This window comes from Rattus rattus, chromosome 1, assembly GCF_011064425.1.
Source record: "Rattus rattus isolate New Zealand chromosome 1, Rrattus_CSIRO_v1, whole genome shotgun sequence".
NCBI lineage: Eukaryota > Metazoa > Chordata > Mammalia > Rodentia > Muridae > Rattus > Rattus rattus.
This window is the reverse complement of record NC_046154.1, coordinates 141,008,374-141,021,386: the sequence shown is the minus strand read 5'-3', so window position 1 is coordinate 141,021,386 and position 13,013 is coordinate 141,008,374. Positions and strand designations below refer to the sequence as shown.

At 39.4% G+C, this 13,013-nt stretch overlaps 1 pseudogene; it reads left to right on the top strand.

The window, feature by feature from the left end:
* Window positions 1–12,724, top strand: part of LOC116903756 — a 101,940-nt pseudogene extending 89,216 nt beyond the window's left edge.
* Window positions 12,725–13,013: the final 289 nt, after the last annotated feature.

The window sequence follows — 13,013 nt, the reverse complement described above, 5'->3', positions numbered from 1 at the left end:
TATATATATATATGGTGCTACATGTAGGACAGGCTCTGAATGGCCGTTCCTTGAGTCGCTATTCTAAACTTTGCTTCCATGTCTCCTCCTATGGATATTTTTTCCCCTTTTAAGAAGTAGTGGGAGCATTCACATTTTGGTCATCCTTCTTCTTGAGCTTCCTATGGTCTATGGATTGCATTTTGGGTAATTCGAGCTTTTTGGCTAATAGCCACATATCATTAAGTGCAGACCAAGTGTGTTTTCCTGTGATTGAGTAACCTCACACAGGATGATATTTTCTAGTTCATTCCATTTGCCTATGAATTTCATGAAGTCATTGTTTTTGCTAGCTGAGTAGTACTCCATTGTGTAGACGTACCACATTTTTTTAATCCATTCCTCTGTTGAAGGGCATCTGGGTTCTTTCCAGCTTCTAGCTATTTTAAATAAGGCTGCTATGAACATAGTAGAGCATGTATCTTTGTTGTATGTTGGAGCATCTTTTGGGTATATGCCGGGGGTCAGCCCCAGCATTAGTCTTCTTTCTCGTGTTGGTTCTTCTTGAGGCAGTGGAGGGGGAAGAGCATCGGCGGAGGGTAAGACTTTGTCTCATGAGATACGGGGTAAGACTTTGTTTACGAGATATTTAGTTTTGCTGTATAATAATGTTACTTATCTAAGTCTAAGTTACTATGTTATTGGAGCTGATTTACTTATCTATGTCTAAGTCACTATGCTCTGCTACCTAACTGACCCACCTTCTGTGTTCCTCTGAGACCAGGAACTGCAATCTCTGGCATTTAGCACCTCATGCTAAAACAGCAGGAGATAAAGTAGAGGATTAATTGCTAGAGCCTTTTCCTTTTTGTCTCTATGCCTCTTGCTTGTCAGGCTAGGGGGAAGTTTGGAGCAATAAACTTCTTTTGAACCAAGAGAAGTGAATAGCGCTTGCAGAAGGAGCTTCTACATAGCCAAATATACATAATCATATATAATTTTACACAGAGATTTATAAATGTGCATTCATATATTTTCATTCATTAGTTGGGTTCAGCTTACAAACATTCTTGCAATTACATTCTTACACATGCACACATGCATACATTCTCACAATTACATACTTACACACACATCCATACTTACATATGCATATGGAGCAAAAGACCAAGCACTGGTGCAGAAAGAATTCACTCATTCTGGGTGAAAGATGAACTCGAATCTTTATTACATAGAGAAAGAAATCACTTCCACCCTTTTAATGCTATGTGAATTAAGTTTGTAAGAGAAAAGGCTTGTTCCATTTAATAAGACAAAGCCTGGGTTTTGTGACCTATTCTGTCCCATGGTAAGGAAAAACCTGCCTGCTCCTTCTGCTCTCTCCAGCTTCTTCTTTTTTCCTCTTTTCCTCTGCATTCTGCACATTGCTCTCGTATGTTACCTATAATCTCTAAGTTATTCCTCTCTGCATTTCTTATCAGCCCAGATCTTTTTAGCTCAGTTCTACTAAGCTCAGTTCTCCTTAGCTCAAACCTGACTCTTCAGCTTAGTTCCTCTCCAGCTCAGTCCTTCTCTGTTCTGTCCTTCTGTCTTTCTCTGTGTCTTCAGCACTTAAACATCTTTCAGAATACATAGTCACATGTTACAAAGCTCATCACAAGTTCATAGGAAAGATTAAATCATAAATTGAAATAGAAGTTTACAACAGAGAATGTTTACATGCATATCCATCAGGAGTAATTATCTGGCTAACAATCTATCACCTGTCACAGCTCCACAGGTTCATTGAAGGTTTAAAACCATAAGTAAGCTAGAAGTGAAGTTTTGTATAGATAAACCCAGTCAATATTTTATCCTCTGTCCTAGCACCTATAATAAATCATTAGTTCCCTTTTTATGACCTTTGGTTAATTGTTTTACAACCTCTTCGAATGTGCTCTGAGTAGGAGAAAGTCTGGTTACTATCTAAGAGCAATTAACTGGTGACCCCTGGGAGACTGGCAGAGTTCTCACTGCAATTTTAATTACCAGAGAAAGACTTAATAGCAGTCCCAGTACAAAAGAGCTTAATAATCATGTTATAATTTCAGGAATTCTTAAAGGATCATAATAAGACTTAAGCAGTCATCTATTTGTCTATATAGCATCACTACAAGACAGTACATCTTTGTAGATCTGCTCCAAAGGGGTAGGCTATTACTTAATGACTATTATATGTGTTCAATAATAACAGGAACAGCCTATTAATAGCAAGATTTTTTCCTAAAATGAATCTCTTACAGCCTTGCTTAATAAGGGTGAACCAGTTGCAGATTATATAATAATCTGAGGCTGGCCATCTCAGGATGATCACCTGCTAGTTATTAGCTTGTCCTGTTATGGCTTCTGACAGGTATATGCCCAGGAGAGGTATAGCTGGGTCCTCAGGTAGTGGAATGTCCAATTTTCTGAGGAACCTCCAGACTGACTTCCAGAATGTGTGTACCAGTTTGGAATCCCACCAACAATGGAGGAGTGTTCCTCTTTCTCCACATCCTCGCCAAGATCTGCGGTCACCTGAGTTTTTGATCTTAGCCATTCTGACTGGTGTGAGGTGGAATCTCAGAGTTGTTTTGATTTGCATTTCCCTGATGACTAAGGATGTTGAACATTTCCGTAGGTGCTTTTTGGCCATTCGATAATCCTCAGCTGAGAATGTTTGGTTTAGCTCTGTACCCCATTTTTAATAGGGTTATTTGGCTCTCTGGAGTCTAACTTCTTGAGTTCTTTGTATATTTTTGGTATTAGCCCTCTATCAGATGTAAGATTGGTAAAGATTTTGCCCAATCTGTTGGTTGCTGTTTTATCCTAATGAGAGTGTCTTTTGCCTTACAGAAATTTTGTGGTTTTATGACGTCCCATTTGTTGATTCTCGATCTTAGAGCATAAGCCATTGGTGTTTTGTTCAGGAAATTTTCCTCAGTGCCCATGTGTTCGAGACTCTTCTCCACTTTTTCTTCTATTAGCTTGAATGTATCTGGTTTGATGTGGAGGTCCTTGATCCACTTGGACTTAAGCTTTGTACATGGTGATAAGAATGGATCGATCTGCATTCTTCTACATGCGACCTCCAGTTGAACCAGCACCATTTGTTGAAAATGCTATCTTTCTTCCATTGGATGGTTTTAGCTTCTTTGTCAAAGATCAAATGACCATAGGTGTGTGGGTTCATTTCTAGATCTTCAATTCTGTTCCACTGATCTATCTGCCTGTCTCTGTACCAATACCATACACTTTTTAAGACTATTCCTCTATAATACTGCTTGAAGTCAGGGATGGTGATTCCCCCAGAAGTTCTTATATTTTTGAGTATAGTTTTCGCTATCCTGGGTTTTTTGTTATTCCAAATGAATTTGGAAATTGCTTTTTCTATCTCTATAAAGAATTGAGTAGGAATTTTGATGGGGATTGCATTGAATCTATAGATTGCTTTTGGCAAAATGGCCATCTTTACTCTATTAATCCTACCAATCCATGAGCATGGAAGATCTTTCCATCTTCTGAGATCTTCCTCAATTTCTTTCTTCAGAGACTTGAAGTCCTTGTCATACAGATCTTTCACTTACTTGGTTAAAGTCACACCAAGATATTTTATATTATTTGGGACTATTGTGAAGGGTGTAATTTCCCTAATTTCTTTCTCAGCCTGTTTATCCTTTGAATAGAGGAAGGCTACTGATTTGTTTGAGTTAATTTTATACTCCAACACTTTGCTGAAGTTGTTTATCTGGTTAAGTAGTTCTCTTGTGGAACTTTTGGGGTCACTAAAGTACACTACCCATATCATCTGCACATAGTGATATTTTGACTTCTTTCCTTCCCATTTGTATCTTTTTGGTCTCCTTTCATTGTCTGATTGCTCTGGCTAGGATTTCAAGTACTATATTGAATAAGTAGGGAAAGAATTGGGCAGCCTTGTCTAGTCCCTGATTTTAGTGGGAGTGCTTCAAGTTTCTCTCCATTTAGTTTGATGTTAGTTACTGGTTTGCTGTATATTGCTTTTACTATGTTTAGGTATGGGCCTTGAATTCTTGATCGTTCCAGGGTTTTTTTTTTATCATAAAATGGGGCGGTTGAATTTTGTCAAATGCTTTCTCAGCATCTAATAAAATGATCATGTGGTTCTTATCTTTCAGTTTGTTTATATAGTGAATTACATTGATGGGTTTTTCATATACTAAACCATCCATGCATCCCTGGAATGAAGCCTACTTGATCATGATGGATGAGCATTTTGATGTGTTCTTAGATTCGTTTTGCAAGAATTTTATTGAGTATTTTTGCTTCAATATTTATAAGGGAAATTGGTCTGAAGTTCTCTTTCTTTGTTGGGTCTTTGTGTAGTTTCAGTATAAGAGTAATTATGGCTTCATAGAAGGAATTTGGTAGTGCTCCATCTGTTTCAATCTTGTGGAATAATTTGAACAGTATTGGTCAGTAATTTGGTATGAGGTCTTCTATGAAGGCCTGATAGAATTCTGCACTGAACCCATCTGGACCTGGGCTCGTTTTGGTTGAGAGACTTTTAAAAACTGCTTCTATTTCTTTAGGAGTTATGGGGTTGTTTAGATGTTTTATTTGTTCCTGATTTAACTTTGGTACCTGGTATCTGTCTAGAAAATTGTCCATTTCTTCCAGATTTTCCAATTTAGTTGAATAAAGGATTTTGTAGTAGGATCTGATGATTTTTTTAATTTCTTTAGATTCTGATTTTATTAATTTGGATACACCCTGTGTGACCTCTGGTTAGTCTGGCTAAGGGTATATCTATCTTCTTGATTTTCTCAAAGAACCAGCTCCTGGTTGTGTTGATTTTTTTTATAGTCCTTTTTGTTTCTATTTGGTTGATTTAAACCCTGAGTTTGATTATTTCCTGCCTTCTACTCTGCTTGGGTTTATTTATTTCTTTTTGTTCTAGAGCTTTTAGGTGTGCTGTCAAGCTCCTGGCATATGCTCTCCCCTGTTTCTTTTTGCAGGCACTCAGAGCTATGAGTTTTCCTCTTAGCACCACTTTCATTGTGTACCATGAGTTTGGGAATTTTGTATCGCCATTTTCATTAAATTCTAAGAAGTCTTTAATTTCTTTCTTGACCAAGTTGTCAATGAGTAGAGCATTGTTCAACTTCGAGGTATATGTGAGCTTTCTGTCATTATTTTTGTTATTGAAGACCTGTCTTAGTGCGTGGTGATCTGATAGGATGCATGAGATTATTTCTATCTTCGGTATCAGTTGAGGCCTGTTTTATGACCGATTATATGGTCAATTTTGGAGAAGGTGCCATGAGGTGCTGAGAAGAAGGTATATCCTTTTGATTTAGGATGGAATGTTCTATAAATATCTGTTAAAACCATTTGGTTCATAACTTCTCTTAGTTTCTCTATGTATCTGTTTAATTTCTGTTTTGATGATCTGTCCATTGATGAGAGTGGGGTGTTGAACTCTCCTACTATTATCATGTGAGGTGCAATGGGTACTTTGAGCTTTAGTAAGGTTTCTTTTATGAATGTAGGTGCCCTTGCATTTGGAGCATAGATATTTAGGATTGAGAGTTCATCTTGGTGGATTTTTCCTTTCATTAATATGAAGTATCATTCCTTATCTTTTTTAATGACTTTTGGTTGAAAGATAATTTTATTTGATATTAGAATGGGAACTCCAGCTTGATTCTTTGGGCCATTTGCTTGGAAAGTTGTTTTCCAGCCATTTACTCTGAGGTAGTATCTGTCTTTGTCTCTGAGGTGTGTTTCCTGCATTGCAGCAAAATGCTGAGTCCTCTTTATGTATCCAGTCTCTTCATCTATGTTTTTTAATTGGGGAATTGAGTCCATTGATGTTAAGAGATATTAAGGAATAGTGATTGTCGCTTCCTGTTGTTTTCGTTGTTAGAGGTGGAATAATGTTTGTTTGTCTCTCTTTTCATTTCATTGCAAGGAAATTATATTCTTGCTCTCTGTATGATATAGTTTCTCTCCTTATGTTGGAGTTTAACATCTATCATCCTTTTTAGGGCTGAATTTGTAGAAAGACATTGTCTAAATTTGGTTTTGTCATGGAATAGCTTGGTTTCTCCATCTATGTTAATTGAGAGTTTTGCTGGATTCAGTAGCTTGGGCTGGCATTTGTGTTCTCTTAGGGTCTGTATGATATCTGTCCACGATCTTCTGGCTTCCATAGTCTCTGCTGAGAAGTCTGGTGTAATTCTTATAGGTCTGCCTTTATATGTCACTTGACCTTTTTCTCTTACTGCTTTTAATATTCTTTCTTTGTTTTGTGTATTTGGTGTTTTAACTATTATGTGACAAGAGGAATTTCTCTTCTGCTCCAATCTATTTGGAGTTCTGTCAGCTTCTTGTATGTTTATGGGCATCTCTTTCTTTAGATTAGGGAAGTGTTTTTCTATAATTTTGTTGAACATATTTACTGGTCCTTTAAGTTGGGAGTCTTCACTTTCTTCTATACCTATTATCCTTAGGTTTGATCTTCTCATTGTGTCCTGGATTTCCTGTATGGTTTGAGCTAGGAACTTTTTGCGTTTTACATTATCTTTGACAGTTGTGCCGATGTTTTCTTTTCTTTCTTTTTTTTTTTTTAAAGATTTATTTATTTATTATATATAAGTACACTGCAGCTGTCTTCAGACACACCAGAAGAGGGCATCTGATATCATTACAGATGGTTGTAAGCCACCATGTGGTTGCTGGGATTTGAACTCAGGACCTCGGGAAGAGCAGTCAGCGCTCTTAACCACTGAACCATTTCTCCAGCCCCGTGCCGATGTTTTCTATGGTATCTTCTGCCCCTTAGATTCTCTCTTCTCTCTCTTGTATTCTGTTGGTGATGCTTGTATCTATGGCTCCTTGTCTCTTCCTTAGGTTTTCTATATCCACAGTTGTCTCCCTTTGTGCTTTCCTTTTTGTTTCTATTTGCATTTTTGATTCGTTCACCTGGCTGTAGGCCTCTGTGTAAGCACTCATGGAAAACTGTTTTCCTGTTTTCTTTCAGTCTTTCCTGAGAACAGGTGCTCTGATTTCAGGTGTTTCAGTGCTCCTGGAGGCTCTCTTCCAGCTCTAGGTGTGGGCTGTATTCAAAGGGTCCTGCCCATGATTGCTCATAGGTCCTTGCACCCAGTGGGCACAGTTGGCAATATGTGATTCCCTCTTGGTTCTGGACTCTGGGCAGTGGGTTGTCTCCTTGGACTTCTCAGGAGTATCTGTGCATCTGAGGGTCCAGCTCTCTTCCCCATGGAATGTGGGTGCAGGGAGCTGTTTGACTGGTTCACTTCAGTCCTGGGCGCAGACCAGAACCACAGGTACTGGCGGCTGTCTGTTCCTAGATCCCTGTGTCCAGAAGCACTGTGCAGTTTCCCCTTGGACCTGGGATGTGGGTAGAGGTGTGTAGAGGTGGCAGTCTGTCCTGTGGTCTCAGGATGTCTGCACTCCTGGGTGGTCAGCTCTCTTTCCCACTGGATTTGGGTGCAGGGAACTCTGGGATCGTATATTTTCAAAAAAGAAAAAGAATCTATCTAGAATGAAAGAAAGAATATTATCTCTGTGCCCAAGTGATACATTTTTGGAAAACTCTAGATTTCACATATACAAAAAACAATGGAAACTAATAAAAACTCACACTTTAGTAATAGGATACAATACCAACATAAAAACATGGTTCAATTTTAATAATTCATAAAGAAAAATTTAAATTCATTTAAAACAATTTAAAAACCCTTAGGAATGTTTTCTCAGTGAGATGGCATGCTTTATTTTGTTGTAGTTTATTCATTTTTACACTCCAGATTTTATTCCCCCCATCCACTCCCACCCCCCTGATTGTTCCCCATCCCATACCTCCTCCCTGCCCTACCCCCAATCTCCACAAGGATGTCTTCACCTCACCCACCCACCAGACTGCTAAACTTTCTGGGGCTTCCAGTCTCTTGAGGGTTAGGTCCATTTTCTCTGACTGAACCCAGACACAGCAATCCTCTGTTGTTTATGTGTTCGAGGTCTCATGCTACCTGCTTGGTGATCCAGTGTCTGAGAGATCTCAGGGGTCCAAGTTAATTGAGACTGCCGGACCTCTTACAGGGTTGCCCTTGTCCTTACCTTCCTCCAGCTTTCCCCTAATACAACCAGAGGCATCAGCAGCTTCTGGTCATTGGTTGGGTGCACATATCTGCATCTGATTCTTTCAGCTGCTTGTTGGGTCTTTGGAGGGCAGTTATGATGGGTCTCTTTTTTGTGAGTGCTGATAGCCTCAGTAGTGGTGTCAGGTCTTGAACCTCCCCTTGAGCTAGAACCCAATTTGGGCCTGTTGCTGGACCTTCTTTTCCTCAGGCTCTTCTCCATTTACTGCTTTTCTTTCAGTCAAGAAGAATTTTAGGTCAGAGCTTTGGCTGTGGGATAGCAACCCCACCCTTTGCTTGATGCGCTGTCTTTCTGTTGGAGGTGGATTCAATAAATTCCCTCTCTTGATTGTAGGGTCTTTCATCAAGGGTCCCCCCTTTGATTCCTGAGAGTCTCTCACTTTCCAGGTCTCTGGTGTATTCTAGAGGATCTTCCCAACCTCCTTCCACCTGAGGTCACCTGTTTCCATTCTTTCTGCTGGCCCTCAGGGCTTCAGTCCTTTCTCCCAACCCAATACCAGATCATGTGCCTATCTCCTCCCACTTCATACCATTTCCCTCCCCTGTCCCTCCCTCCCTCCCCCCTTGTGGTTACTTTCTTCTCTCTCCCAAGTGGAACTGATGTGTCCTCACTTGGGCCCTTTGGTTTGCTGAACTTTCTGAATTCTGTTAACTGGATCTTGATTATTACATATTTTTTCTTTAACTAATATCAACCTATAAGTGAGAACATACCATGCATGTACTTTTGGGTCTGAGTTACCTCACTCAGGGTGACCTTTTCTAGTTCCATCCATTTGCCTGCAAAACTCAGGATGTTCTCATTCTTAATAGCTGAGTAGTATTCCATTGTGTAAATGAACTAAATTTTTTGTACCCATTCTTCTGTTGGACATCTGAGTTGTTTTCAGCTTCTGGCTATCACAAATAAGGTCACTATGAAAATAGTGGAACATGTGCTCCTGTGGCATGGTGGGGCATCTATGGGGTATATTTCCAAGAGTGGTATTTCTAGATCTTTAGTTAGGTCTACTTTAATTTTCTGAGGAACCTCTAGATTGATTTTCAGTGTGGTTGTACCAGTTTGCAATCCCACCAGCAATAGAGAAGTGTTCCTCTTTCTCCACATCCTCATCAACATGTGTTGTCGCCTGAGGTTTTGATCTTAGCCATTCTGACTGGTGTCAGGCGCAGTCTCAGGATCATTTTGGTTTGAATTTTTCTGATCACTAAGGACTTTGATCATTTCTTTAGGTGCTTCTCAGCCATTTGATATTCCTGTATTGTATATTCTAAATTTAGTTCTATACCCTATTTTTTGATTGGGTTGTTTGGTTTTTTGTTGGTAAGCTTCTTGAGTTCTTTATATATTTTGGATATTAGCCCTCTATCAAATGTGGGGCTAGTGGAGATTTTCTCCAATATGTAGGATGCTGATTTGTCTTATTGACTATGCCCTTACAGAAGTTTTCCAGTTTCATGAAGTCACATTTATCAATTCTTGATCTTACAGCATGAGCCATTGGAGTTCTGTTTAGGAAATCTCTGCCTGTACCAATAAGTTCAAGGCTCTTTCCCACTTTCTCTTCTATTAGATTCAGTGTATCTGGATTTATCTTGAGGACCTTGATCCACTATGACTTGAGCTTTGTGCATGGTGACAAATATGGCTCTATTTTCATTTTTTTACATACAGACATACAGTTAGACCAGCACCATTTATCAAAGATGCTTTCTTTTTCCCATTGTATATTTTTGGCTTCTTTGTCAAAGATCAAGTGTGTGTAAGTGTCTGGTTTTATTTCTGGGTCTTCAATTTTATTTCATTAATCAACATGTCTGTCTCTGTACCAATACCATGAAGTTTTTTATCACTATTGCTCTGTAGTATATCTTGTGGTCAAGGACGGTGATTCCTCTAGCCATTCTGTTATTGCTAAAAACTGTTTTTGCTATTCTGGTTTTTTTGCCTTTCTAGATGAATTTGAGAATTGCTCTTTCCATGTCTTTGAAAAATTGTGTCAGAATTTTTTTTTTCTTTTTTCTTTTTTTCGGGGCTGGGGACCGAACCCAGGACCTTGCACTTCCTAGGCAAGCACTGTACCACTGAGCCAAATCCCCAACCCCTGTGTCAGAATTTTGATGGGGATTGCATTCAAAAGCCCAGGGCCAAAAGAATTTAGTTCGGAGTTCTACCAGACCTTCAAAGAAGACCTGATACCTATATTTCTCAAAGTATTCCATAAAATAGAAACAGAAGAAACATTACCTAATTCATTCTATGAAGCCACAATTACTCTGATTACTAAACCACACAAAGACCCTACCAAAAAAGACAACTTCAGACCAATCGTGCTTATGAATATTGATGCAAAAATACTCAATAAAATTCTCACAAACCAAATCCAAGAACACATCAAAACCATCATTCGCCATAATCAAGTAGGCTTCATCCCAGGAATGCAAGGTTGGTTGAATATACGAAAATCTATTAACATAATCCACCATATAAACAAACTCAAAGACAAAAAACAAAACAAAACAAAACTAAACAAAACACATGGTCATCTCCTTAGATGCAGAAACGGCATTTGACAAAATACAACACCGCTTCATGTTAAAAGTATTGGAAATCAGGAATTCAACGTCCATACCTAAACATAATAAAAGCAATTTACTGCAAGCCAACAGTCAATATCAAATTAAATGGAAAGATACTTGAAGCAGCCGCACTAAAATCTGGGACAAGATAAGGATGCCCAATCTCCCCATATCTATTCAATATAGTACTCAAAGTGCTAGCTAGAACAGTAAGACAACAAAAAGAGACGAAGGGGATACAAACTGGCAAAGAAGAATTAAAGATATCACTATTTGCAGATGATATGATAGTACACATAAATGACCCCAAAAATTTTACCAGAGAACTTTTCCAACTTCAGCAAAGTACCAGATTATAAAATAAACTCAAATGAATCAGTAGTCTTTCTTTACACAAATGATAAACAGGCTGAAAAAGAAATTAGGGAAACAATTCCCTTCACAATAGCCACAGATAATATAAAATATCTTGGAGGTAACTAACCAAACAAGTGAAAAACGTTTATGTTAAGAACTTCAAGTTTCTCAAGAAAGAAATCGAAGATCTCAGGGGCGGCTTCTGGTGATGAGTGGTGGCTGAACCTGGGGGACAGCAGGGGACTCTTAGGTAGGGACCATTGAGGACAGCGGCTCAGAGAGGGCCGATGGGTGCATTGTGGAGATGGAGCTGGACTACAGCACCACGGTGGACCAGTGCCTGCCTGAGTGAGAGAAGTTGGCCAAGGAAGGACGGCTTCAGAAAGTCAACAAAACCCTTCCCTCTCAAGAAAAACAGACCTGAACTGCCTCTGACAGAATGTGCACGTCCCGCATCTTGGATGCAGTAGTGAAAATGTGCTATGAGCTCAAGAGTGGGACTTATTAATGACAATATTATGCTTCTGTCAAAACGACGGAGTCAGTTAAAACAAACAGTTGCAAAAATTGTCCAGCAGTGCTGTACTAACGTGGAGGAGATCACAGACTTGCCAGTCAAGCTGTGGTTGATTGATACTCTGCGGATGGTTACAGAAGGAAAGATGTGTGTTGAAATTGAGCGAGCTAGGCTGACTAAACCCTTAGCAACTATAAAAGAGCAAAATGGGGATGTGAAGGAGGCCGCCTCCATCCTGCGAGAGTTACACATGGAAACCTACGGGTCCATGGAGAAGAAGGAACGAGTGGAGTTTATTCTGGGGCAGATGAGGCTCTGCCTAGCTGTAAAGGATTACATTTGCACATAGATCATCTGCAAAAAAATTAACACCGAATTCTTCCAGGAAGAAAACACAGAGAAATTAAAGTTGAAGTACTATGATTTAATGATTCAGCTGGATCAGCATAAGGGGTTCTATCTGTCGATCTGTAAACCCTGCAGAGCCATCTACGACACTCCCTGCATTCAGGCAGAAAGTGACAAGTGGCAGCAGGCTCTGGAAAGCATTGTTCTCTATGCTATCCTGGCTCCTTTTGACAATGAGCAGCCAGATTTGGTTTAATGGATAAGTAGTGACAAGAAGCTGGAAGAGATTCCCAAACACAAGGGTCTGCTGAAGCTTTTTTACCACAATGGAGCTGACGCGCTGGTCCACACTTGTTGAAGACTACGGGGTGGAGCTACGAAAGGGCTCCTCGGAGACACCAGCAACTGACGTTTTCAGTTCTACAGAAAAAGGTGAAAAACGGTGGAAAGACTTGAACAGCAGAGTCGTGGAGCATAACATCAGAATTATAGTCAAGTACTATACTCGGATAACTATGAAAAGGATGGCACAACTTCTGGATTTCTCCATGGATGAGTCAGAGGCTTTCCTCTCGAATCTAGTCATTAACAAGACAATCTTTGCTAAAGTAGACAGGTCGGCTGGAGTCATCGACTTCCAGACACCCAAGGATCCAAATAATTTATTAAATGACTAGTCTCAGAAACTGAACTTGCTGGATCTCTGGTTAACCAAACGATACACCTTATAGCCAAAGAGATGATATGCAATCTACAATGAGGGTCTGGATGCTTCTAGAAAACACAAAATTGGAGATCATTTAAAAAAAAAAAAAGAAAGACTGTTTTCATGGTGTACATGTTGCTTTTTCTAACTCTCCTATCTTTTTTCTAAAATTTTAAGATAGTAAATGTGCTTAAGCCCCCTCTGCCTTTTCCACTCCCTGGTTTCATATTTACTCTGCAAAACGTTTTTTCCAGCCTGAAGACAGAAAGGTTTGTGTCCCAGCTTTCCTTCGAGTGTGCTCATACCATTTGTTTTTATTCACCTGACCACTACAAGACAGGAA